This window comes from Macaca fascicularis, chromosome 2, assembly GCF_037993035.2.
Source record: "Macaca fascicularis isolate 582-1 chromosome 2, T2T-MFA8v1.1".
NCBI lineage: Eukaryota > Metazoa > Chordata > Mammalia > Primates > Cercopithecidae > Macaca > Macaca fascicularis.
The window spans coordinates 31,593,059-31,618,893 of NC_088376.1; the positions used below are offsets into that span (position 1 = coordinate 31,593,059).

The 25,835-nt window shown below is 39.7% G+C and overlaps 1 long non-coding RNA gene across 5 annotated transcripts in view; it reads right to left on the reverse strand.

Moving 5' to 3' along the window:
- Nucleotides 1–757: 757 nt before the first annotated feature.
- Nucleotides 758–25,835, reverse strand: part of LOC135969618 (uncharacterized) — a 90,225-nt gene continuing 65,147 nt past the window's right edge. The window contains exons 3-6 of one of the 5 annotated variants that reach the window (XR_010584917.1): nt 21,007–21,097; nt 20,685–20,827; nt 11,350–11,474; nt 758–1,156 (exon numbers count right to left, since the gene is read on the reverse strand). This is a non-coding gene — a long non-coding RNA (uncharacterized lncRNA). Of the gene's footprint in view, nt 1,157–7,804; nt 10,075–11,349; nt 11,475–20,684; nt 20,828–21,006; nt 21,098–25,835 lie in introns of those variants that run through there. The other 4 variants (XR_010584918.1, XR_012430652.1, XR_010584919.1 and 1 more) reach the window with 4 other exon arrangements.

The following is a 25,835-nucleotide window of genomic DNA, read 5'->3' on the forward strand; positions in this document are numbered from 1 at the left end:
GTAGGTGATCATTCCTGTGAACAATGGCCCTAGTCCATCGGTCAACCATGTGTGGAAGATAAGGATAGACTTCCATGGTTTTTACCCAGCGTCCTTGTGCCCAGAGAATACCTAGAGTGCAACGTCCTAACCAACCTGAGGGAAGCCAAGGCCATAGGTTTGAGCCACAGAGCCACTGGGTTCCGTTGGGAGCATACCAGTTCAAGCCAGGTCGCCGAGACCAGTCTGTGGCAAACAGGTCCCTTTGCTGTAACACTATAGTGTGTCGGCACTCTCCAGGTGGAATCCATCCCATAACACGGGTTGTGTTTGGCCAGTTATCAAGGGAATGATTTCTTTGCTCCCAGCATAAGGGAGCTATCTGGCTTAAGTGTCCTTTAGTGGCTGTCAGCCAAATGTACCCATCCCATGTCTGGAGAAACCCATTTCTATATCGAGTGTTCTTGAGGTCTGAAAGTCTGGACCAACACCCTGGTATCCAACAAGGGGGTGGCAAAGGCTGTTACTTTATCCCTTGTCTCATTTACTGAGAATGGTTTACCATGCCCCAGCTCATTTAAAGTTTTATTTATAGGCCACTCTGAGATGTTTTGTCTAGTTAGCCCAGTCATCTGTACCCCTGTCCATTGTTTAAGATTCTCTAAAAAGCTTTGTAAAAAAATCCAGTCTTTCCCTTGTAGGGGGGAGACCCACCAAGGCAGCTTCGTGGTGTTAGCAATGGGTAACGAACCACAGACCCAGTAAGGGTCTCCTTGTGTAAGGCATCTGCATAACTGTGTGCCCATTGTAGGAAAACGTTAGCGGTAGAGGCATTAACAACAAAAGGAGTAGAAAGGAAAAATATGATAAGGGAAAATCTTGTCATTTGTTGAACAGAAATCTTAGGCCTTCCAGGGATTCCATCTCCCACTCGGCGGCCTTCGCGTCCTCTGCCGTGGATGTTTCTTCTTGCAGGAACTTTTTCACCCCTGTGTAGTGGATCTATGGCTTGACGTCCACCAGTTTCAGGGCCGAACTGGTGCGTAGCAGCCCGTCGTAGGGCCCTTTGTATTTCTCCTGCAGCTGGGGAGTAGGGTTTGTTTCTTTCCATTCTTTTAACAGCACTTGATCACCAGGCTGGAATGTGGGGCACAGCTCTGCAGAGTTCACACCGCTCCTGTCGAAAGCAAATTTATGCAAAATGTTAAGAGTTTGTTCCAAGTGAGTAATACGGTTTTTAATAGTTAACGCCCTGTTAAGGGGTGCCTCGGTAACCCGAGATGGATCAGCAGCAAAGGATCTCCCAAATATAATGTTGTAGAGACTTAATCCCGCTTCCGGGGGTTACCCTTAACCGGAGTAGTGCAACCAGTACCTGAATTCACTTTAACTGGGTTTCCCAGCACAGTTTGGCAATGATTGTTGTCAGTGTTAGATTCATTCTTTCGGTCTGTCCGGAAGATTGAGGTCTCCACACTGAATGTAGTTTCCATTATATTCCAAGTGACTTATTTACTTATAGAGTTATGTCAGATGTGAATGAGGGCCCCTGAATTATGTTCAGAAGCCCGTACTGAGGTATGATTTCCTTTAAGAAAACTTCAGTTACTTCAGTTGCTCATTCTGTGTGCCTCTACCCAGCTGGAGAAGGTGTCTACTAGAACTAAGAGGTATTTGTGTCCTCCACAAGAGGGTGGCATTTGAGGTAAGTCTATTTGCCAATTTTCCAGTGAGGTATTTTCCTCTGTCTTGATGTCTGGGTTGTCCTCAACTGTGATTGTTAGGTTCATTTCTAGCACAAAGGTAACAGCGCTGGACTGTATTTTCCAAATTAGCTTTTAGCCCTTTCCCTCTCTAATGCCACTGTATGAAGGCCAACGAACAGTCTCGCGCACAGTGTGTGCTATCATGGATATGCTTCAATATTGGATGGACAAGATGAGCTGGTATCCAAATTAGGCCCTTGTTATTTACTTTCCATCCTTCCTTATTTAAAGCGAATCCCTTGCTTTCTGCACTTTTCTCATCTGAGGATTATATTGGGGCCTAAAGGCTGTTAAATCTATTTGAGGAATTAGAGGTGTCTGGAATTCAATGCTGATGTTGGCTAAGTGCCAAGCAGTGTGGTCTGCAAAGGCATTCCTTTTGCTATTTTGGAATCGCTGTGTTGATGGCCAAGAGAATGCATTATGGCAACCACCTGTGGAGCCTTTATTGCTTCTAGTAATTCCGGTACTTGTGTGGCATATTTAATTTCAGTATTCACAGACTTCAGTAGTCCCCTCTTCTTCCAAATGGCCCCATAAGCATGGCCTATCATGAATGCATATTTAGAGTCAGCATAGATGTGGTGTTTCTACCTTGGGACAACTGCAGGGCTCTCGTAAGGGCAATTTGCTCTGCCTTCTGTGCAGAGGTTCCTACGTAAAGTCCTTGCCTCTACTACCTCTCAAGAGGTCGCCACAGCATATACAGCATTCTTTCTTCCGTTGGTTACCAGGCTGCTCCAATCTGTGAACAATGTCCAATCTACACACAGTGGGGCTATATTCTTTAAATCAAGGATGGCTGGAAAATACTTGATCAATAACTTCTAAACAATTATGCATAGGTTATTTTGGTTCTTTGGTAGGAGGAAGTAAAGCAGCTGGGTTCAGGGCTCTGGTGGTTTGTAATTTCACTGTGGGGTCATCTAAAAATGGCCTGGCATTTGCCTAACCTGCTGCTCTCAGCCAGTAGTCTCCCTTTTGTTCCAGTAGCACCAGCACTTGGCGAGGCACATAGACTGTGACAGGCTGTCCCAAAGTTAGCTTCTCAGCTTCCTTTAACAGCAGGCAGGTGGCAGAGAATACCTTTAAACAAGCGGGGGCCAGCCTTTGGCCACAGTCACCAGCTGCTTAGAAAAGTAAGCTACCGGCTGTAATATTTCTCCTAACTTTTGGGTGAGGACCCCGAGTGCCAGACCCAGTCTCTCATGATCGCACAGTTGAAAGAACTTGTGAGGATTTGGAAGCCCCAAGACTGGGACGGAAATTAACTTACATTGAGTTATTTGAATGCGTGCTGGTGTTTCACTTCCCAGTTGAAGGGATCCTTGTCAGCCCCTTTCAACAGCTCATCTAGTGGCTTTGCTAGCAGTCCATTGTTAGGAATCCAAATGTGACAAAACCCTGCCATACCCAGAAATCCTCTCAGCTGTCTTCTGACAGAGGGTGTGGTGATAGGGCACTTCACATTCCCACCATCAAGGCTCTGGTTCCCTTCTGCAAGAGAAACCCTTAGTACCCCAGAGTTTTTCTGCATATTTGAGCCTTTTAACTTGAAACTTTGTACCCACAGGTGGCTACGTGATTTGGAGTTTTAGTGGTATTATTTTGACATCCCCATTCACAGGGGCTGGATATTAGTAAATCATCCAGGAATTGTAACAACTTGTAACAACACCCCCATTTTCCAGTTGTAAACTTCTTGAGTCTTGAGGCAAGCCTTCTCTGAATATAGTCAGAGAGTTTTTAAACCTATGTGGGAACACAATCCAATAATACTGAAACTGCGTTGTGGCTTCAGGATCTGTCCATTCAAAGACATGCAGCGATTGACTTTCTATGTGTGCAGGTATGCAAAAGAAAGCATCCTTTAAATCCAGTACTGTAAACCATTCATGATCTCCAGGAAGAGAAATAAACACAGTACATGAGTTAGCTACAGTGAGATGTACGTCTTCTACAATGTCATTAATTGCCCCTAAATCTTGTACAAGTCAAAATTTGTGTGAGTGAGGCTTTTTCATCAGCAAAATTGGAGTGTTGTAAGGAGACTGATGGGGTAATATTAGGCCATACTACAAGAACTGGACCAAGCTGGTCGAATGTCTTCTAATGCTCCTCTTTTTAAGGTGTATTGTTTCTTCTGGACTGGCTAGGCTCCTTCTTTAAGTTTAATTTTCGCTGGGTCCACACTGATGGCCTTCCTGGGCCGATGTGAAGCCCAAATCTCTGAGCTTACCTTGTCGAGGATTTCCTGTGAAATAGTCCCTGTTTTAGAGTTGGAAGCCTCTGAGTCTGTTAGGAGCGCCTGCAGCTGAAACCCATGTTCTAGAGGCACTTGGGAGACACATCTTGTGTTTGTCGGGATTACGGACAATCTGAGCTTGCAGCTTACATAGCAGGTCTCTGCCAAGTAAAGGGACTGGGAACTCTGGCACATAAGGGAATTTATGAGTATTAATTCATTGCCCACTTTACAAGAGAGGGGACACAGGAACCATTCCGATCTTAGTTCTCTGTTTATCCCAACCACATTAACAGAAGTATTAGAAAGTCCAGTTATTGGGGTGTTAACCGCTGAATAAGGAGTTCCAATGTTGATTAAGAAATTCACTTTTTGTTTCTGTACTGTCAGTTTTACCCCAGGCTCCTGTGGGGAGATTTTAATATCAGATAGGGTTGGAGCTGCTGGGGACCTTGGGCACCTTCAATCCTCCTCGAATTCATTTCCAGGCTTAACTGCCATCAGTGATTTTGGTTCACTCTGGCTTAATTTTGGACAACCTCATTCCAGTGTCCCATTTCCCAGCAGCAAGCACATTGATCCTTTCTATTTTTTCCTCTCCATTTTTGGAGTCCCTTTCCTTTTGGATTTCCTCCTGCTATGGCTAGAACCTGTATTGCCTGTCACAGGTTTTTAAATCCCTGGTTTCTCTGCTGTTGTAAACCTTTAATGCAACATCAATCAATTGGGAGGCATTCATCCTAATGGCCCCTTCTATCTTTTGGAACTTTTTCCTGATATCAGGGGCACTTTGCCCTAGGAAAGTCATATTAACCATATTGATGTTTTCAGGATCTTGTAGGGGTCTGTGTATTTTCTGAACATCTGACAAATATGTTCCGTGAACTCAGAGGGATCCTCGTTAGGTTTTTGTTGGAGCTGCTGTACATTGTTTAAGCTCTTAGGTTTAGGCATCCCTGATATCATGCCTTTTTTTTTTGTTTGAGACGGAGTTTCGCTCTTGTTGCCCAGGCTGGAGTGCGATGGCACGATCTCGGCTCACTGCAACCTCCGCCTTCCAGGTTCAAGTGATTCTCCTGCATCAGCCTCCTGAATAGCTGGGATTACAGGCATGCACCACCACGCCCAGCTAATTTTGTATTTTTAGTAGAGACAAGGTTTCTCTATGTTGGTTAGGCTGATCTTGAACTCCCGACCTCAGGTGATCCACCCGCCTTGGCCTCCCAAAGTGCTGGGATTACAGGCATGAGCCACCATGCCAAGCCGATTTCATGACCTTTAATATGCATCTCCTGTAGTGTTCCAAGTGAACCATGCCAGCCCCACTGGCCTCATTAGAGTCCCAATTTGGGTCCATAGAGAGGATTGCCCTATCAGAATCTGGAGTATCATCTAGGTCCTCATCAGGAAGGTGTTGCACTTCCTCCTTTGCTTTGTCTGAAACTAGCTGGCACTCATCTGCAGTGAGCATAATATTCAGGAGGGCTTGCACACCTGCCCATGTGACACAGTGAGTAGCAAATATAGTGGTAAATAATTGCGTCATTTTCTGGGGGTCCTCTCTATATGAAGAATTATATTTTTTTCCAATTTAACAAGTTGAATGTGGAAAAAGGATTGTAGGCCCAATAATATCCGGCCAGATCTCCTTGCTGATTAACCCCTACTGGGTATTGTCATAGTGGAAATTGCCCTGCTCCAGGGTCGGTGACTCCCCCAAATTAGTACTTTGCCTAGTTCCAGACGGAGACACTAACTCTGCAGCTTCCCTATATTCTGGGGGCAGTAACTCTTCCTTTCCTTGCCCTAGCACTGGGGCAGTAGCTACTATGGGGTTAAGAGCATTTATTAGCTGTTGGGTTTCTGAGTCCTTTCTTCCTCCCCTTGGGAGTCAGAACAAACCTTAGCAGTGTATTGTACCATTAATTGATTCCCTTCTTTCTTAACATCCTAATCATACAGTAATATGAATGCCAGGGCATATGGCATTTCCCCCCATTTTCCCGACCTTTGACAGAAGAGTTCTAACTGAGAGATGGTGTGAAAGTTCGAGATCCCACAAACTGGCCACCTTTCTTCAGACTCCAAAACATACAGTGGCCAAACTATGTTACAGTAGAAAATTAATTTATTTGTAGTCATGGGTGGATAACCATCTTGTTTCCAATCTGCCAGAATTCTCCCTAGGGGGCCATGGGCAGGAACAGAGACAGTGTTTCCCATCCTGAGTGCTCAAAACTTAACAGATATCAGACACACAAAAACAGATTCTCACAGCCAAATGTAAATATATTTCAAACAAATGCAAAGTAGATGTACAAATTAGCCCTATTGTATCCTTAAGGGTACCAAATGAATGGCTTTGCAAGCCCTGATAAGGAAGACAATAGACTCCCAGCTTATGATCCAGTTTTACTCACCCCTTCAGGGTCCTAGCCCCTCTTCTACCCCAGTAGCAAGGGGATGGGTGGTCCTTGTGCCTGGGGAAAGTCCTCAGAAGTGTCCTAAGGACAAACTGTACCTAGTGGCTGCTGGGAGTCTCCCAAAGACCATCAGGTCACAAGCCTCTAGTTACTGAGGACGCTCTGTCCCAGTGGAGCTGCCAGATTTTGTACCTGGATACAACTAAGGTCTAGCTGGTTGGTCTTATGGTCCAATTAATGAGATGCAGATGACCTGGGAAAAAGCATTTATTTCTGTAAGCAGCCACAGGGAGAAGGTCAGGGAAGTTCATCAGATCTACTCAAAGTTAGAAGTTTTTCTTTCAGTGTTTATATACATTCAAGTTATATGTCTACGTGTGGGTACGCACCTACCAGCAAGAGTGTTTCATTCAATCTAATCTTTAACTATGTTCTAGGGCCTGGAAAGTTTCTTTAGAGCCCTGGAAAAATTACTCAATCTTAAGTGGGCCCTGGTACAAGGGGTGTGTAAGAATGCCTTCATTAGCCAGGAGTGGTGGCTCACGCCTGTCATCCCACACTTTGGGAGGCCAAGGCTGGCGGGTCACCTGAGGTCAGGAGTTCGAGACCAGCCTGACCAACATGGAGAAACCCCGTCTCTACTAAAAATACAAAATTAGCTGGGCATGGTGGCACATGCCTGTAATCCAAGCTACTCAGGAAGCTGAGACTGGAGAATCGCTCAAACCCAGGAGACATAGTTTGCAGTGAGCAGAGATCACACCTTGCACTCCAGCCTGGGCAACAAGAGCAAAACTCTATTTCAAAAACAAAAACAAAAGAAGAATGCCTTCATCATTTTGTCAGGCTTTAAGGTCTGAGAAAGCCCAGATGGGGTCTTGATGGGTTTGTTTTTACATTTCAGCCCTTGTACTAATGCAGCAGTTTCCTTAATTCCTAATGTTTAACTTATACATTCATCAGAATTATGGTAAAGGATTAGTCAAAACTGACTGTTCTGGTTGCTAATGAAGACCTGGCCTGCCACACACCCACGGGCCATTTCCCCTGTGTGTGTCTTGCTCTCTTTCTCCCTCCTTAGGCCTCTCTATTCCCTGAGACACAACATTGAAATTATCCCAGTTAATAACCCTGTAATGGCCTCTAAGTGCTCAAATGAAAGGAAGAGTCACAAGTCTCTCACTTGAAATAAAAAACTAGAAACGATGAAGCTTAGTGAGGAAGGCATATGAAAAGCTGAGACAGGCCAAAAGCCAGGCCTCTGGTGCCAAACAGTTAGCTAAGTTATGAATGCAAAAGAAAAGTTCTTGAAGGAAATTAAAAGTTCTACTCCAGTGAACACATGAATAAGGCCTTTCTGAAATACCCTGAAATACCTTTCTGAAATACGGCTGATTTGGAGAAAGTTTTCATGGTTTATATAGAAGATCAAACCAATCACAACATTCCCTTAAGCGAAAACCTAATCCAAAGCAAGGCCCTAAATTCTCTTAAATTCTATGCAGGCTGAGAGAGGTGGGAAAGCTGCAGAAGAAAAGTTGGAGAAGCTGCAGAAATCAGGTCATGAGGTTTAAGGAAAGTAGCTATCTCCATAACATAAAAGCGTGAGGTGAAGCAGCAAGTCCTGATGTAGAAGCTCCTGTAAGCTATTCAGAAGATCAAGCTGAAATCATAGATGAAGGTGGCTATACTAAACAACAGATTTTCAGTGTAAATGAAACAGCCTTCTTTTGGAAGAAGATGGCATCTAGGAATTTCATAGCTCAAGAGGAGACGTCAATGCCAGGCTTCAAAACTTCAAAGGTCAGGCTGACTCTCTTGGTAGTGGCTAAGGCAGCTGGTGATTTTAAGTAGAAGCCAATGCTCATTTGCCATTTTGAAAATCCTATGGCCCTTAAGAATCATGCTAAATATACTCTGCCTGTGCTCTATAAATGGACAAAAAAGGCTGGATGACAGCACATATCTTTGCACATGATTGAATATTTTAAGCCTACTGTTGAGACCTACAGCTTAGAAAAAAAGATTCCTTATAAAATATTGTTTACTGACAATGTACCTGGTTACCCAAGAGTTTTAATGGAGATGTACAAGAATATTAATGTTGTTTTCCTGCCTGCTAACACAGCATCCATTCTGTAGCCCATTTATCAAGGAGTAATTTTGACTTTTAAATCTTATTATTTAAGAAATACATTTCAAAAGACTATAGCTGCCACAGATAGTGATTTATCTGATGTAACTGAGTAAAATGAACTGCAAACATTCTGGAAAGAATTCATCATTCTAGATGCCATTAAGAACATTCATCTGTGTGAAAAGGTCAAAATATCAACAGTAACGGTAGTTTGGAGGAAGTTGATTCCAACCCTCAAGGATGCTTTGAGGGATTCAAGACGTCAGGGAAGGAAGTAACTGCAGATATGGTTAAAAAAAAAAAAAAAAAGCAAGAGAACTAGAATTATAAGTGGAACCTAAAGATGTGATTGAATTGCTGCATTCTCATGATGCAACTTGATGCAATTGAATGGATGAGGAGTTGCTTCTTACCGATGAGCAAAGAAAGTATTTATTGAGATGGAATCTACTCCTGGTGAAGATGCTGTAAACATTGTTGATATGACAACAAAGGAATTAGAATATTACATTAGCTTAGTTGAAAAAGCAGCAGCATGGTTTGAAAGGATTGGCTTCAATTTTGAAAGAAGATCTACTCTGAGTAGAGTGCTATCAAATAGTATGTCTGGAATTGGTGGGTTCTTGGTCTTGCTGACTTCAAGAATGAAGCTGCAGACCCTCCCAGTGAGTGTTATGGTTCTTAAAGATGGTGCGTCCAGAGTTTGTTCCTTCAGATGTTAGTGGTCTCACTGACTTCAGGAGTGAAGCTGCAGACCTTTGCAGTGAGTGTTACAGCTCATACAGGTAGTGCAGACCCAAAGAGTGAGCAGCAGCAAGATTTATTGCAAACAGCAAAACAACAAAGTTTCCACAGTGCAAAAGGTGACCTGAGCGGGTTGTGGCTGCTGCCTCGGGTGGCCTGCTTTTATTCCCTTATCTGGCCCCACCCACATCCTGCTGATTGGTTCATTTTACAGAGAGCTGACTGGTGCGTTTACATAGCTTTAGCTAGACACAGAGCACTGATTGGTGTGTTTACAATCCTTTAGCTACACTCAAAAGTTCTCCAAGTCCCCTACCCCATTAGCTAGACACAGAGTGCTGATTGGTGCATTTACAAACCTTTAGCTAGACAGTAAAGTTCTCCAGGTCCCCACCCGACCCAGAAGCCCAGCCAGCTTCACCTCTCAATGGCACTCGCCAAGGGACTTTGCAGCACCTAGCCCGGGCACTACGGCAGCCCAGAGGGAGCTCATTCTCCCATCAAGCCCAGCAGGCCCACCAAGCCTGCACCTACCTGGAACCCATGCAGACCCCAGAGCGCCTTGCACGCAACCCCAGCTCACCCGCGCCTCTTCCTCCACACCTCCCCGCTTGCAGAGGGAGCCAGATCAGGCCTCGGCCAGCCCCAGAGCGGGGCCCCCACAGCGCAGCGGCGGGCTGAAGGGCTCCTCCAGCACGGCCAGAGCAGACGCCGAGGCCGAGGAGGCGCCAAGGGAGCGAGGGCTGCTAGCACGTTGTCACCTCTCAATAGCATCGCATTCTACAGAGAAATTTTTCATGAAAGGAAGAGTCAATCAATGTGGCAAGCTTCATTTTAAGATGTCTTATTTTGTGAAATTGCCACAACCAACCTAACCTTCAGCTTCACCAGCCTGACCAGTCAGCAGCCATCAACATCAAGACAAGATCCTCTACTAGCAAAGAGATTGCAGCAACTAGCTGAAGGCTCAGATAATTATTAGCAGTTTCTGGCAATAAAATATTTTTAAAATTAAGGTAAATATATTTTTTAAGATGTAGTGCTACTGCAGTATAAGCATAATTTTTATATTCACTGGAAAAAAATTTTGCGTGAGTCATTTTATTGTGATACTCACTTTACTGCAGTAGTCTGGAACCAAACCCACAATATCACCGAAGTATGTCCTTACATATGCATATAAAATGTCCTCAGACATACTCAAGAAACTGACAGTAGCCATAAAGTCTGGAGAGTAAAACTAAGGAATTTAGTTCCTCAAAATTCTTCAAATTAAATTATCAACATGGGCACATACTGATTTTATGATTTCAAAATTAAAATTTGAAAATTTATACAAGTAACTTAAAAAGTGGATCAAGGCCAGGCACAGTGGCTCACGCCTGTAATCCCAGTACTTTGGGAGACTGAGGTGGGTGGATGACCTGAGGTCAGGAGTTTGAGACCCAGCTGGCCAACATGGTCAAACCCTGTCTCTACTAAAATACAAAAATTAGCTGGACATGGTAGCGGGTGCCTGTAATCCCAGCTACTCAGGAGGCTGAGGCAGGAGAATTGCTTGAACCCAGGAGGTGGAGGTTGTAGTGAGGTGAGATGGCACCACTGCACTCCAGCCTAGGCAACAGAGACAGACTCCAACTAAAAAAATAAAAATAAAAAAAGAAAGAAAAGAAAAAAGTGGATCAAAAATTAGGTAGAAATGTAGTGAAATATTTTAAAAATTGTACTTGAGAATGCACACCAGTGAATTACCAATTATTCTTACATTTCTTCTGTAATGATTTGTTTCTAAATACAAGTATGATTTCATAAGTCAAGAAGAATTAAAATGGAGTAAAATTAAGGATAAGATTTGTTAATGAAAAAAGCCAAACTCAAAAGGTTATATACTGTATGATTTAAATTAAATAGCATTCTGGTGAGAGGAGTGGAGCGAGATGGCAGAATAGAAGTCTCCACCTATTGTCTTCCCCACAACACTACCAATGTAACAATTATCTATACACAGCAAAGCATCTTCATAAGAACCAAAAATCAGGTGAGCACTCACAGTACCTGGTTTTACTTCATAGCGCTGAAAGAGGCACTGAAGAGGTAGCAAAAACAGTCTTGAATCACCAACACCACCTCTTCCCCATCAACCAGCAGCAGTGGCGTAGTGCTGAGAGTGTTTCTGTGTCCTGGGGAGAAGGCAAGCCAGCAGTTTTGAGGCAATGAACTCAGTGCTGCCTTTGTTACAGCAGAAAGCAAAACTGGACCAAACTCAGCTGACACCTGCGCATAGAGGGAGCATTTAAATCAGCCCTAGCTGGGGGGAATCACCAATCCCAGCAGCTGGAAGTAGTTCCCATAAGCTTCACCGCCACAGCCTAAAGTGCTCTAGGGCTCCAAATAAACTTGAAAGGCAGTCTAAGCCGTAAGGACCATAATACCTAGGTGAGCCCTAGTGCTGAACTGGGTCCAGAGACGGTGGACTAGGGGGCCACATGACCTACTAAGACACCAGCCAGGGCAACTAAGGGAGTGCTGGCATCAACCCTCCCCTAATGCCAGGCTGCATAGCTCCTGGCTTCAAAAGAGACCTCTTCCTTCCACTTGAGGAGGAGAGATGGAAGAGTGGGGAGGACTGTGTCTTGCATCTTGGATACCAGCTGAGCCACAGCAGGATAGGGTATCAGTCTGAGTCATGAAATCCCCTTTCCAGGCCCCAGCTCCCAGACAACATTTCTAGACACACTCTGGGCCACAAGGCTATCCACTGCCTTGAATGGAAGAAAACAGTCATGACAAAATTCATCACCTGCTAACTGAAGAGCCCTTGGCCCCTGAATACCCAGTAGCAATACCCCAGTACTATGTCAAGGGCTTTGAATGAGACTCTGAGACTTGCTAGCTTCAGGTGAGACACAGCAAATTTCCAGCTGTGGTGGCTGTGGGGTGAGACCCTTTCTGCTCGAGAAAAGTGGAGAAAAAAGTTAAAGGACTTTGTCTTGCACCTTAGGTAGCACCTTGGCCAGAGGTGGGTAGGGCAAAAGGTGGGCTCTTGGGGTCCACAGTTCTAAGACTTGGCTCTGGTACAGCATTTCTGGACCTGCCCTGGGCCATACGGGAGCCCATTCCTCTGAAGGGTGAGTCTCAGGTCAGGCAGCATTCACCACAAGCTGACTGAAGAGTCCTTAGCCTTAAGGGAACATCAGCAATAGTCTGGTAGTACTCCTCGTGGGCCTGAGTTGGTGGCGGCCACAAGGTGAGGCTTCTGTGCCATTAAGAAGAGGAGGGAAGAGTGGGAAGGACTGTGTCTTATGGTTTAAAAGTCAGCTCAGCTGTGGTACAATAGAACATCAGGTACACATCTAAGATTTTTGATTCTAGTCCCTGGCTCCCATTTGGCACCTCTGCACCTGCCCAGGCCCTGGGGAAGGACATAAGCCTGGCTGGGTTTGCCACTTGATGATTGTAGAGCCTCAGGGCATTGAGCAAACATAGGCAGTAGTCAGGGAGTGGTTGCAACAGGCTTTGGGAGAAACTCAGTGCAGTCCTAGGGGTGGTGGCTATAGACGTGTTTGTGTCACTCCACTCCCAGCTCCAGGTGGCTTGTAACAGAGGGAGAAAATTGATTTGTTTGGTAGAAAGTAAGTGAAGAGAACAAAAGTCTTTGTCTAGTAATCCAGGGAATTCTTCAGGATCTTGCCCAAGACCATAAAGGCAGTAACACTGCTAATCTGCAAAAACCACAGTGTTACTGGTCTTGAGGTTCTTCCTAAGGCAGTTATAGCTTAGATCACAACACCCAAGTCCTTTCAAATACCTAGAAAGCCTTCCAAGGAAGGTGGGTACGAATAAATCCAACTGCAAAGACCTAAATAAATATCTACCTTTTCAATACCCAGACACAGACAAACATCTATAAGCATCAAGACTATCCAGGAAAACATGACCTCACCAAACAAACTAAGTAAGGCACCAGGGACCAATCCTGTAGAGACAGAGATATGCAACCTTTCAGACAGAGAATTCAAAATAGTTGTTTTAAGGACACTAAAAGAAATTCAAGATAATACAACAAAGTAATTCAGAATCCTATCATATAAATTTAGCAAAGAGATTGAAATAATTTTTAAAACTCAATCAGAAATTCTGGAGCTGACAGAAATGCAATTGGCATACTGAAGAATGCGACAGAGTCTTTTAAAAGAAGAAATGATCAAACAGAAGAATGAATTAGTGAGCTTAAAGACAAGCTATTTAAAAATACACAGTCAGAGGAGACAAAAAAGAATGAAAAACAATAAAGCATGCCTATAGGATCTAGAAAATAACCTCAAAGGGCAAATCTAGGAATTATTGGCCTTAAAGAGAAAATAAAGAGATAGGGGTGGGGTAGAACGTTTGTTCAAATGAATAATAACAGAGAACTTCTGAAACCTAGAGTAAAATATCAATATCCAAAGACAAGAAGGTTATTGAACACTGAGCAGACTTAACCCGAAGACTACCTGAAGGTACTTAAAAATCAGACTTCCAAAGGTCAAGGGTAAAGAGAGGATCCTAAAAGCAGCAAGAGAAAAGAAACAAATAACATACAATGGAGCTCCAATACACCTGGCAGCAGACTTTTTGTGGAAACCTTACAGGCCAGAAGAGAGTGTCATGACATATTTAAAGTACTGAAGGACAAAAAAAATTTTTACTCTAGGATAGTATATGTGGCAAAATTAACCTTCAAACATGAAGGAGAAGTAAATACTTTCCCAGACAAAAAATGCTGAGGGATAACATATAAATAGTAACAATAAAAAGTTAAAAGGCCATAGTATTAATTTAAGGCATCGAGTCTTTATTAGTTCTCTTTTTGCTTGCTTGCTTGTTTGTTTATACAAACAGTGTTAAGTTGTTATCACCTTAAAATAATAGGTTATAAGATAGTATTTGCAAGCCTCATGGTAACCTCAAACCAAAAATAAAATACAATGGATATACAAAAAATTAAAAGCAAGAAACTAAATCATATCACCAGAGAAAATCGCCTTCACTAAAATGAAGACAGAAAGAAAAGAAAGAAGGAAGAGAACACCACAAAACCAATAACTAAGTGGCATGAGTAAGTCCTTACTTATCAATAACAACATTGAATGTAAATGGACTAAACACTCCAACCAAAAGACAGAGTGTCTGAATGGATTTAAAAAAGAAGGCTCAAAGATCTGTTTCCTACAAGAAACACACTTCACCTATAACGACACACGTAGACTGAAAATAAACGGACAAAAAAATATATTCCACGCCAATTGAAACCAAAAAAGAGCAGGAGTCACTACACGTATATCAGACAAAATGGATTTCAAGACAAAAACTGTAAGAAGAGACAAAGAAGGTCATTATATGATGATAAAGGGGTCAATTCAGCAAGAGGATAGAACCATTGTAAATGTATATGCACCTAACAGTGGAGCACCCAGATATATAAAACATGTATTATTAGAGCTAAAGAGATAAATAGGCCCCAGTAAAATAATAGCTTGACTTCAACATCCCACGTTCAGCATTGGGCAAATCTTCTCGATGGAAAATCAGCAAAGAAACATCAAACTTAATCTGCGCTATAGACCAGATAGATCTGATAGCTATTTACAGGGCATTTCATCCAATGGATGTAGTATACACATTCTTTGCCTCAGCACACAGATCATTCTCAAGGACAGACCATATGTCTGGCCACTAAACAAGTCTTAAAACATTCCAAAAATTGAAATAATATCAAGCATCTTGTCTACAACAATGGGATAAAACTAGAAATCAATAACAGAGGAATTTTGGAAACTATACAAATATGTGGGAATTAAGCAACATGCTCCTGAAAGACCAGTGGTTCAATGAAGAAATTAAGATAGATATTGAAAAATTTCTTGAAACAAGTGAAAATGGAAACACAGCATGCCAAAAGCTATGGGACGTAGCAAGAGCAGCAGCACTAAGAGGAAAGTTTTTAGCTATAAATGCCTACATCAAAAAAGAAGAAAACTTCAAAGAAATAATCTAACAATGCATCTTAAAGCACAAGGAAAGTAAGAGCAAACCAAACCAAAATTAGTAGAAAAAAATAGATAACAAAGATCAGAGCAGATATAAATAAAATTGAAATTTTAAAAATTACAACAGATCAATGACACAAAATGTTGGGTTTTTCTTTTTGAAAAATTAAACAGAAAAACCTTTAGCTAGACTAAGAAAAAAAACAGAGAAGATCCAAGTAAGTAAAATCTGAGATGAAAGGGGAGACTTTACAACTGACACCACAGAAATGCCAAGGGTCATTAGAGGCTACTATGAGCAACTATATGCCAATAAATTGGAAAAGCTAGAAGAAATTGACAAATTCCTAGACACATACAGCCTACCAAGATTGAACCATGAATAAATCTAAACCCTGACCAGACCAAGAACAAGTAATGAGATTGAAGCCATAATAAAAAGTCTCCCAGTAAAGAAAATCTCAGGATCCAACAGCTTCACTGCTGAATTCTGCCAAACATCTAAAGAAGAAAAAATACCAATCCTACTCAAACTGTTCTGAAAAATAGAAGAGGAAAGAATACTTCCAAACCCATTCTATGAGGCCAGTATTACTCTGATACCAAAACTAGACAAAGACACACCAAAAAACAAAACAAAACAAAACAAAACAAAACTACAGGCCAATATCCCTGATGAACATTGATGCAAAAATCCTCAACAAAATACTAGCAAACTGAATTCAACAACACTTAAAAAGATCATTCATCATGACCAAGTGGGATATACCCCTGGGATGCAACATATGCAAATAAATCAATGTGATACATCATATCGATAGAACGAAGGACAAAAACCATATGATTATTTCAACTGATCCTGAAGAAGCATTTGATAAAGTTCAACATCCCTCCATGATAAAAACCTTCAAAAAGTTTGTATAGAAGGAACATGCCTCAACAGATCAAAAGCCGTATTTAATAGAGCCACAGCTGGTATCACACTGAATGGGGAAATACTGAAAGCCTTTCCTCTAAAATCTGGAACACAACAAAGATAAGGATGCCCACTTTCACCATTGTTATTCAACATAGTACTGGAAGTCCTATCTACAGCAATCAGGCAAGAGAAAGATATAAAAGGCATCCAAATTGGAAAGCAAGAAGTCAAATTATCGTAGTTTGCAGATGATATAATCTTATATTTGGAGAAAGCTAAAGACTCCACCAAAAAATTATCAGAACTGATAAATTCAGTAAAGTTGCAGGATACAAAATCCACATTAAAAAATCAGTAGCATTTCTATATACCCACAGTGAACAATCTGAAAAAGATATTTAAAAAGTAATCCCATTTACAATAGCCACAAATAAAATTAAATACCTAGAAATTAACCAAAGAAGTGAAAGATTTCTATAATGAAAACTATAAAACACCAATGAAAGAAATTGAAGAGAACACGAAAGAACATGAAAAGATATTTCATGTTCATGTGTTGGAAGAATCAATATTGTTAAAATGTCTATACTACCCAAAGCAATCTATAGATTCAATGCAATTCCTATCAAAATACCAATGTTATTCTTCACAGAAATAGAAAAAACTATCCTAAAATTTATATGGAACAACGAAAGACCCAGAATAGCCAAAGGTATCTGAACAAAACTGGAAAAATCATAAGCAAAAAGAACAAAACTGGAAAAATAATATTATGTGACTTCAAATTGCACTACAGAGCTATAATAGCCAAACAGCATGGTACTGGAATAAAAACAAACACACAGACCAATGGAGCAGAAGAGAGAACCCAGAAACAAAGCCACACACCTACAATGAACTCATTTTCGATGAAGGTATTATATTAGCTTATTCTTGCACTGCTATAAGGAAATACCTGAGACTGGGCATCTTATAAAGAAAAGAGGTTTAATTGGCTTACAATTCTTCAGGCTGTATGACAAGCACGGCAGCATCTGCTTCTGGAGAGGCCTTAGGGAACTTCTACTCATGGTAAAGGGCAAAGTGGGAGCAGGCATCTTACATGGCAGGAGCAGAACTGAGAGAGAGAGGGAAGGTGCCACACACTTAAACAACCAGATCTTGTGAGAACTCACTCACTATACAGTACCAAGGGAGATGGTGCTAAATCATTCATGAGAACTTGGCCTCCATGATCCAATCACCTCCTACTATACTAGGTCCCACCTCTAACACTGGAGATTACAATTTGATGTGAGATTTGGGCAGGAACACAGATCCAAACCATATCGGGTACCATGTACATGCAATGGGAAAAAGACAGTCTCTTCAATAAATGGCCTTTTCGATAAATCAATCGAGAGAAAACTGGATACCCATAGGCAGAATGAAACTAGACTCCTATCTCTCATCATATAGAAACATCAAATCAAAATGAATTAAGGAATTAAATCTAAGACCCCAAACAATGAAACCACTATAAGAAAATGTTAGATAAACTCTCCAGGACATCAGTCTGCACAAAGATTTCTTGAGCAGTACCCCACAAGTACAGGCAACCAAAGCAAAAATGGACAAATGGGATCACATCAAGTTAAAAAACAACACCTGTACAGCAAAGGATACAATCAACAAACTGAAGAGACAACCCAAACAATGGGAAAAAAATATTTGCGAACTACCCATCTGATGTGGTTTGGATTTAGGTCCCCACCCAAATCTCATGTTGAATTGTAATGCCCAGTGTTGGAGGGGGGGCCTAGTGGGAGGTTATTGGATCACAGGAGCAGATATCCTGCTTTGGTGCTGTTCTCATCATGAAATTCTCACAAGATCGGATTGCTTAAAAGTGTGTAGCACCTCCCCACTCTCTCTTCCTTCAGCTATGACCATGTGAAGATGTGTCTGCTTCCCCTTCACCTTCTGCCATGATTGTAAGTTTCCTGAGGCCTCTGCAGCCATGTTTCCTGGGCAGCCTGCAGAATCATGAGCCAATTAAACCTCTTTTCTTTATAAATAGCCCAGTCTCAGGTATTTCTTTATAGCAGTTAAAGAACAGACTAATACACCAACTGACAAGGGATAAATAACCAGAACATATAAGGAGTTCAAGTAACTCTACAGGAAAAAATCTAGTAATCCAAAAAAAAAAAAAAATAGGCAAAAGATTTAAATATACATGTCTCACAAGAAGGCATACAGATGGCAATAGACATATAAAAAGTGCTCACCATCATTGATCATCAGAGAAGTGCAAATCAAAACTACAATGAGATATCATCTCATCCCAGATTAAATGGCTTATATTCAAAAGACAGGCAATAGCAAATGCTGGCAAAGATGTGGGTAAAAGGGAAACCTTGTACAGCTTTAGTAGGAATGTAAATTAGTACAACCATTATGGAGAACTATTTGGAGGTTCCTCAAAAAACTAAAAACAGAGCTACCATATGATCCAGCATTCCACTGAGTATATACTCAAAAGAAAGAAAATCAGTATATCAAAGAGATACCTGAGTTCCAATATTTGTTGCAGCACTGTCCACAATAGCCAAGATTTAGAAGCATCCTAAGTATCCATCAACAGATTAATGGATAAAGAAAATGTGACAATGGAGTACTATTCAGCCATAAAAAAGAATGAGATTCAGTCATTTGCAACAACATGGATAGACCTGGAAGTCATTATGTTAAGTGAAACAAGCCAGGCACGGAAAGACAAATAACACCTGTTCTCATTTATTTGTGGAAGCTAAAAATTAAAACAATTGAACCCATGGAGACAGAGATTAGAAGAATAGTTATCAGAGGCTGGGAAGGATAGTTGGAGGGTGGGAAGGAGTTGGGGATGGTTAATGGTTAGGAAAAAATAGTTTAAATGAATGAATAAGGCCTAGTATTTGATAGCCCATCAGGGTGACTCTAGTCCATAAAAATTTTATTGTACATTTAAAAATAACTAAAAGAGTACAATTGGATTGTTTGTAACACAATGGATAACGTTTGAGGGGATGGATACCCCATTTTCTGTGGTGTGATTATTAGGCACTGCATGCCTGTATCAAAATATCTCATATACCCCGTAAATACACCATGTACTCAGAAAAAATAAATAAATAAATAAATAATAAAAAATAAATAGTGTTTTGAAACAGGCAAAACTATAGGGAGAGAAAATAGCTCAGTAGTAATACCAGGAGTTAGAGATGGAGTAGGATTTGACCACAAAGGACAGCATAAAGCCATTTTACAGTAATAAAAATACTCTGTATCTTGATTTTCACAGTACTTATATCACTCATGGTCAATATAAAATGAAAATATAATCAAAAGAATCAACGAAAACAAAACTGGCTAGATTGATTGAGGAAGAAAAAAGAGAAGACGTAAAAGAAATCTAAGGAATAAAAATGAAGCTGTAACTTCAGATACTTCTGATACCAAAAGAAAATCAGAGAATATTATGAAGAGTATCAATACACTTGAAAACTTAAATGAAACATGCAGATTCCTAGAAAAATATAAATCAACAAAACTGACTCAAAAGAAAAAACCAGAGAACTTTGATAGTCTTAAAATTATGAAGTAAATTGAATAGAAACTTAAATCTTCCCATAGGCTGGGTGTGATGGTATACTGCTGTAGCCTCAGTCACTTGAGAGGCTGAGGCAGGAGATTCCCTTGAGACTAGGAGTTCGAGGCTGTATTGTGCTATGACTGTGTCTGCACATAGCCACTGCATTCCAGCCTGGGCAACAAAGCAATACTCTGTCTCTAAAAATTTACCCCAAAAAATCTTCCCACAAAACACATCAGGCCTGTGTGGGTTTTTTTTAGTGATTTCTAGCAAACATTAAAGAACAAACATTTTAAACCTATGCAAGATATCCTGGAGTATAAAAAAGAGAGAGCATTTCCCAGCTCATTTGGTGAGGCTAGCATAATTTCATAGTAAAAACTGACCAAGATAATGTGAGAAACAAAAATTAAAACCCAATTTAAATCATAAACACAGATACAAAAATCCTAAACAAAATGTTAGCAAGCTAAATTTACTAACAGATTAAGAAAAGATGATAACATATGGCCAAATTAGTTTCATTTCAGGAATGAGAGGTTGGCTTAACAATAGAAACCAATTATTACAATTCACTACAATCTTAATTTAAAGAATAAATATAATATGATCATCTTTAAAACTACAGAAAAACATGTTGTATAAAATTCAACATAAGTTCCTGATAAACATTCTTATCAAACTGTTAATACAAAGACATTTCCTTTTCTGATAAGTGGAATATACTAAAAACCTACTGCAAATGTTAGGTTATACTTAAATGGTGAAATGTTGAAAAAATTCCCTTTGAATTCAGGACAGAAAAAGAAAACAGGGCACTTACCATCAACTTTTGTATTTAATCCTGTACTGGAGGTCTTAACCAATACAATAGAAGAAAATTGAAGAATAGAGATAGGATACGATAAGACAAAATAGTCATTATTCACAGTCGATGCGATGTCTACATAATCAATCCCAGAGAATCTACACAAAAATACAAGCCAATTAAAGAGCTGAACAATTTTGACAGATAAAAATGCAATATATGAAAGTAAAACATATTTCTATACATTAATGCAATCAAAACATATATAATTTTAAAGAAACATAACTTATAATAGCATAAAACACATGAGGTGTTAGCTGGACACAGTGGCATGTACCTGTAGTTTCAGCTACTCAGGAGGCAGAGGTGGAGCAACCACTTGAACCTAGGAGTTCAAGGCCAGCCTGGGCAACATAGTGAGACTCTGTCTATAAGAAAAAAAAAAATGAGATAATCTACTAAAGATGTACAAAGCTGAATGGGGAGAATGATACATCTGTGAAATGTATTCAAAAAGACAAAAATAAAGGAGTACTTAATATGTTATGTTGATTTTTCAGAAAATTCAATTTTATAGAGATGACAATTCTTCCCTAGTTAATCTATGGAGTCAAATTAATTTTAACAAAAATTGTAATAGGTTTTTATTTTATTACTTTAAAAAATTTTGTGGGTACATAGTAAGTATGTATATTTATGGGGTACATGAAATGCTTTGATACAAGCATGCAATGTCAAATAAGCACATCATGGAAAATGGAGTATCCACCCCCTCAAGCATTTATCCTTTGAGTTACAAACAATTCAATTACATCCTTAGGTTACTTTAAGGTTACACCATACATTAAAATCAATTTCGGTTCTGCTTTTAAATATGAAAAGCAGAGATATAAAGTACTTAGAAGATAATTTGAGAGTATAGCTTTATGAACTTGAAGTAAGGAAAGAATGTATTTAAGATAAAAAAAAGCACAAAATACATAACATGATTACAGACTTAGTTCCATTAAAATTAAGAATTTTTGCTCACCAAAATATATAATAAAGAGAATAAAAAGAGAGGACAGTGTTTGGAAATCTTGTAACGTATACGACTGACAAAGTATCAGTATTCACACTATAAAATGAACTACAAATCAATTTTTAAAAGACAACACAACAGAAGAATGGGTGAAAGACTTAGGCACTTCAGAAAAGAAAAAATATGAATGGTCCGTAGAAATGTGAAAAGATGCTCAATCTCATTAGTAATTAGGGACATGTACATTAAAACCACATTGAGATACAATTTTATTCACACAAGTTAGACAAATTTAAGAAATGTGATAATGTGTAATGTTGGAGAGATGATGGAGTAACACAAATGCTCACACACTACTGGGGGAGTGTGAATTTGTACAACCATGTTGGAAGTCTATTTGGCATTACCTAGTAGAGGTGAACTTTTATATATCTTATGACCCAGGAATTTCACTTCTATTTGTGCCCTAGAAAAATCATTGCACCTGTGTGTCTGTATACAAAAATATTCACAGCAGCCTCATGTACAATAATGAAAAATTGGAACTAACCTAAATGTTCATTAATGAAAGAATGAATAAATAAATTTTGCTGTGTTCACATAATGGAATATATACATAAGTGAAATAAACTACAGTCACATGCCTCAATATGGATGAACCCCAGAAGTGTTAAATTTAGTGAAATAAGTGTCTTACAGAAGGATGTACAACTGCATACATTATACTTGCATAAAGAATTCCATTAATATAAATTTCAAAATATGTATTGATCACTACGCATTGCATACAGGTATCAAAATATCACATGTACCTCCAAAATATGTACAACTATTATATATCAATTTAAAAATTATACTAAAACATGTAGAACTAATTAACATATTATCTACAAATACAAACACATGATTAAACTGTCACAAAAGAAGAGAAATTAAGCACAGGAAAAGACGCTCAGTATCATTAGTCATTAGGGAAATGTAAATCAAAACCACAATGAGTCACCATTTCATACCCACTAGGATGGCTATAATTAAAAAGACCAATAATACCAAGGGTTGGTAAGGATGTGGAGAAAGTGGAATCCTCATACTTCTACTGGAAATGTAAAATTCTGTCATCACTTTGGAAAACAATCTGGTAAAGTGTAAAACACTCTGAAAGACAGTTACTCATAAGCTTAAATACAGAGCTTAAATAAACCAGCAATTATACTCCAAGGTATTGAAATACTCCAAAAGAACTGAAAATATGAGACTACACAAACTTGTACATGAATGTTCATAACAGCATTATTCATAATAGTCAAAAATGTAAACAACCTAAATGTCCATCAACAGACAAATGAACAAATAAAATGTGATGTATTCATACAATGGAATATTACTCAGCAATAAAAAAGATTGACGTATTGATACAGTCTGCAACATAGATGACCCTTGAAAACATGTTAAGTGAAGGAGCCAGACACAAAAGACCACATATTCTTTAATTTTATTTCTATGAAATACCCCAAATAGGAAATCTAAATAGAAATAAAATTGATTAGTGATTGCCTAGGGTGGGAGTTAGGGAAAAGGGGAGAATGAATATAACTGCTAAGGAGTACAGGGTTTCTTTAGGGGATAATGAAAATGTTCTAAAATTTATTGTGGTGATGGTTGTACAACTCTGTTCATGTAAGAAAAACATTAATTGTACACTTTAAATGGGTCTATTGTACGATATGTGAATTATATTGCAGAAAAAGCCGTTTTAAAAGATAAAATAAAATAAGGGCATGGGAGTATAAACAAAAATTTATAATAATGGTTACCTTTGAGAGGGAGAGAAGGGAATGGAATTAGGGAGGAACCCACAGAACATTTCACAGTAAGATGCTTTTTATTAAACTAGATGATGGCACACATTTGTATGCTGTGTCATAATCTAATAACATAGACATTAAAATTATTTTAATGGCTAAGAAGCATATGAAAAAGTTTAACCCCTCGTATATTAATAAGACAACAATCACATTGTTATTGTTAAACCTATGAAATTACTAAGTGTTTGCATTTGTGTGGTGAAACACATGATCTTATACAGTGCTGGTGGGGTGGGTGCTGGACATTGGTAGAACCTGTCTGGGGAACAAATCTCACAATGTGTATCATGAACCTTAAAATACGCATGATCTTTCACCCAGCATTTCTATTTCTGGGAGTATATTTATATCGTTCTCCCTGAATCTGGGATGGCCCTGTGACATGCTTTGACTTACAGGGTGAAGTAGAAGTAATGCATTGGGACTTCCAGGCCTAGGCCTTAAGAGGACTGTCTGGGAATTTCCATTCTCTACACCCTGGAAGCCAGTCATCATGCTATAAATAAGCTCAGGCTACACTGTGGAATGATGAGAGGCCACATGGAGAGAGGCCCAGGAGGAGAAGAAACTGTCCCGGATGGGGCAGCCCCAGCCACTCATCCAGCTGAATGCAGCTCCATGAGCAACCTCAACTAAACCACAAGGAGCAGAACTTCCCAGCTGAGCCCAGCCAGCCCACAGAATAGTTAGAAATAAATCATTGTCTTTGTTTTAAGCCACTAAGTTTGGGGTGATTTGTAATGCAACAACAGAGCTAAACAATGTCCTAAAGACATGATGAGAGATGTGAACAAATATTTATGGACAAGGCTGCACATAAGTATTACCGGCAGTAATAAAAAATTAGAATGTATCTAAGTGCCTGTGTTGGCGTCTATTGTTTCTTTGTCTACTCAGCATCCATTCTATTTTGTAACAGAATCCAGAATTTCCTTTATGAAAACCTCCCTCCTCATTTTCAGTCAATGTGGTTCCAATGAGGTTTTTCCCTACCCAGGAGTGAACGTATGACTCAGACTTGGCACAAGATCCCTTGGGGTTAGTTCAAGGATGGGCCATGACTCATGCAATGTGGTCACAATCAGAGTGGACCCAAGACTTGTTCAGGAGTTATAGGAAAGTGTTCTTTCTTTTTACACTGTTCATAGCCAGAATGATTAAAGATGAGAGTTCCTAAGGTTGGGAATTAAGCAAACACCACAGGAGGTAGAACTGGGGGATGTAGAGAACCATGTCTAAATGACATTTTTTAGTCCCTACATCAAGCTATACCCTGGACTTTCAGGTATATGAGCCAGTATGAGTCTTTTGGCTTAAGCCAGTTAAATTGGGTTTTCTGTCTCTTGCAACCAAGATTCCTAATGAATATAAGGTCTATCTAAGTCAGGTAAAGTTTTTTTGCAAAGGAAAAGACATTCACCCAAACTAACTCTAGAAAACCAGGGAAAGTAAAGGAAGCAGAGATTCTTATGGGATTCATGAGAATTAGAAATTTACCAAACTGCGAATCTCTCCATTTTTTGTAGTTTCTATTTTAAAATGTGTCTACATCCTTTTTTTTTTTTTTTTCTGTTTCATAGCTGTTTCTTCTGTCCTCTTAACACAGGAATTATCATAGTAACCTCAGTTATTATGATAACTAGACTTTATAAAGCAGATGGTTCATAAAGTCAAAAAAATTATGGAACCCAGACTTTATGTTACCTTTAAACTTGTTTCCCACACGCCTAGATGACATAGTATCAGTATCGCAGTGCTAAATTCCCAGAGTAAAGATCTGACAGGCCCAACTTTGGCCAAGTGTCTACCATGTCCAAGATCAATATTTATGATGTCTCTAGGGGTTGTCTTTTCTGAAGCTGTGAGCTGAACACATTCTCTAAAGAAAGATGTGGTCAAGGAGTAAATTATCTGCATTTCTAGAACATCACAAGACAAAGGAGGAATAAATAAGCAAATGGTGATTCACTATGTAACATATGCAGTCACCCAAAACATGTTTTCAAAAAGCACTTAACATTATTCAACAAATGATGCAGGGACAACGGGATTGCCACATGCAAAGGAATGGAGTTGGGCTCACCTCATGCCATATACAAAAATCAACTGCAAATGGATCAAAGAACTAAATATAACAGTTAAAACTATAAAACTCTTGGAAGAAAACTTAGTTGTACATCTCCATACCTTAGATTTGGCAATGATTTCTTAGATATGAGACCAACTGATAAGCAACAAAAGAAAAAATAGGTAAGTTGAGCTTCATAAAATTAAAAACTT